The sequence below is a fragment of the Protopterus annectens genome, chromosome 4.part0 (genome assembly GCF_019279795.1).
Source record: "Protopterus annectens isolate FY-2018-M chromosome 4.part0, PAN1.0, whole genome shotgun sequence".
Taxonomy (NCBI): Eukaryota; Metazoa; Chordata; order Ceratodontiformes; family Protopteridae; genus Protopterus; species Protopterus annectens.
In genome coordinates, this window is record NC_056733.1 from 1,384,122,719 (window position 1) to 1,384,126,079 (window position 3,361).

Sequence of the window (3,361 nt, forward strand, 5' to 3'; positions counted from 1 at the left end):
ACATAGCTAATTTGCGTTAGCCACACCCTCTCTGGGCAGCTGCATTTGCAATGATGGTACCCAGTGAATATCAGTATTTGTAAATTAAAGAACAAGAAATGTGTACAAAGCCATAAAAAAATGGGGGGACAAAAGCACAAAAATGGGAACAAGTTTTAAATATTGCTCTTACAAACTTTGAAAGTTGATAGAATAATAAGTTTTGCATTAGCATGAATTTTCTGAAGGGTTTGAAGTCAGAAACTCAAAAGTATGTCATTATTTTCTGACTTTAGTTCTCAATGAGTTGGCAATAATTTGTCAAAATAATGACATTTTATGAGGAACTGACCAAAAATATGAGGCAAAAATCTGGATGTTATGCAAACACCTGGACAGCTGAGAGCTATGGCAAGTAGTTTTCCCCAGTGAGACAGTTGTCATTCTACAGGCTAGTGCCTTTGTAACACTGTAGTAAACCAGCATTCCCTGACTCAATCTGGCATAATGTACTGTATAATCCTGCCAAGAACAGTAGTATACAGAGTGGTTAAGTGTTTCTGAATCTAAAGCCAATGCTCGGGCCTGTAGTTTTTTTATAAGAGCAGTCTTTATGATTAGTAATTTGTGCTTTTATGATGAAGTTACGAGGTTATTTAGAAGAAGAAAAAAGGAAATCTAGTTACTGTTAGATGATCCAATAAAATGTAATACGATTATGAGAGTTATGGAATGTCTTAAAAATATTCAGACTTTGCTATGGTCATATGAGCCTATCACATGTATCCATCTGTAGTATCGTTGATTTGTAGAGGAAGACAGGTGCATTTTATGAAAAATACTAAAAGCTGAAGGAAGCACTGAGATTTTGAAATGATTGAATAAGTTTGCAATCTATAGGGTATGTGAAGGCTATTATTTGGTATAAATCTTAGGTCATGGACTATAACTTCATAGAGACGATCTTATCAAAGGATGGACATACAGACATTTTTGAGAAGAGAACTATCAAATATTGGGAGGTTGGCATAATGGTTAAGGTGTTTACCTTACAAACACAAGGTGCTGGGTTTGATTCTCACATGGGGTAATTGGCTAGACTTAAAATGACCCATGAAGGCAGTTAGCCTACTACTTATGTATAAGTTCCTCTGGGTTGTATACTGATGAGAAAATCCCATCTACCCTGAAGTGAGGAGTGCTATTGGATCTTTTATGTAAACATTTCATGAAGTATGAGTTGTGGATGGAAATTATGAGAGTAGAGGATAGTTTCTCAGTTGTGCTTCAAATGTCTAAACCAAGATTAGAAGTGGCATTAAATTAGAAGTTTACATTTTGACACTGGTTGTTTTCTGAGCAATATATTATTGAAAATAATATATGTGCCATTCCAAAAAATTAATTATTGTAATGGGTGGATTTGACTATGAGTTGGATGGAAGCAGAGGCATATTATAGACTAGCAGACTGAGTAATACTATTAAAAGATTAGAGTGATGTATATGTGAACAATACAAAATGCTGTTCTATTTGAATACCTGACTTCAGGGGGTTCTGAATTCATGACATAGACACAGAATAAGAACTTATAATAACACTTCATACTATATGGTGATACTGATGGATACACAGAGAAACTCTTGAATGAGAAGAATGGCAAGGAGAAAAAAATAGGTGTTTTTCAGGATTATATTGTGTTTGGACAATAGGTCAGGTGTGATTGGTTATGCATTTACAGAGAATTTACAAGAAGGTAGGAAGGAAGCACTGAAATTATTCAACTGATTTTAAAACATATACATGTTGTAGTATTGTAAAAAGGGCAGTTTGCTGGGTGATGGGTAAGCAATATGGAAGCTTGTTTCAGAAATCAGAGGTTTTTTTTCTGCATCACTGCTGCAAGTCATACCTTTCAGTCTCAGAGCACTAAAACTCATAGCATTGGCCTTTATAAATCATACCACATGCTCAGAAAGAGGAACACTTTCTTATTCGTCACAATCTAAGTTTTTCTAATTTGTTTGTATAATATACCCTATATAGTTAGTTGCAGGGCTTCTTTCTTTATGCTTAGTTTATTTATTTAATAAAATATGTTCCAATAAATAGGTTGGACTTTATGTAGAACATAGTAAATCTATGAGGAGCCAGGCCAAATCTGAAGACCAAGCTCATAGCTCTATGCTTAAGCTATAGCAAATAAGAGGCTTGCTGCAAGTTCTTCTAGTAATGAAGGAAAACAAAGCACTTCTGGATATATATATATATATATATATATATATATATATATATATATATATATATATATATATATATATATACATATATACATATATATATATATATATATATATATATATATATATATATATATATATATATATATATATATGTATATACGTGTGTGTGTGTGTACATATGTATTAGACTTGCTTTGGTCAATATTTGTGTTTGCCAAAGTCCCAAACGGACACCATAATATGATGAAAACAAGAATGTTGATGTGCTTATCCCAAGAAACAACCTCAGTGCATGCAAAACTTAAAAATATAATTTTTTGCAAAGAGGGCAAGCTCCCTGCACCCCACTGCTAATTGTATATAATAACTCTGAAATCACACATAATCAGAGAAAAGGAATACTCCCAAAGCCTGAGAACTGTGCAGCTTCACACACTTGTCGACCATCTGTTTAATCGACCAAACACATTATCGACTGACGTATCTTCACTCATCTGTATCTGTGGGTACATGCACGTGTATCTCTTTAAATATATATATATATATATATATATATATATATATATATATATATATATATATATCTATGCAAATACACCCACATATGTGTATGCACATTTTAAACTTTCTCTCTTTACCCCCCCCCTCTCTCTCTATATATATACACATATATGTGAATTTGAAATAAACAAAAACACCCATAAATGAGTGGCATAATGCCGACATTGAAAAAAAACAAAAACAGGATGAAGTGCTGGAGTTCCACCATGTGCAGTTCATCATAGACAAAATTTTGTACCATATTTTAACAATTTTTACCCACCATCTCCCAAGAAGCTCACAATGCATACTTATCCTGCTGAAGACACTTATCATCCAACCTATCACCGTACTCATAGGAGATTTCAATTACCCCTCTGCAGACTAGGATCCTACATGGCCTCAAATCTACACGCACAGAGATTTCTGGACTTTATGAATACAAACAACCTTGATCAAATAGTGAATACGCCCATTACAGGCTCCAACATAATACGGGACCTCATGCTCACAAATATGGGAAAATACAGCAAACCCCCCCCCCCCCCCATGTCTCATCCTATTGCTTTCAGAATCTCTGTACAACAATGTCAATAACT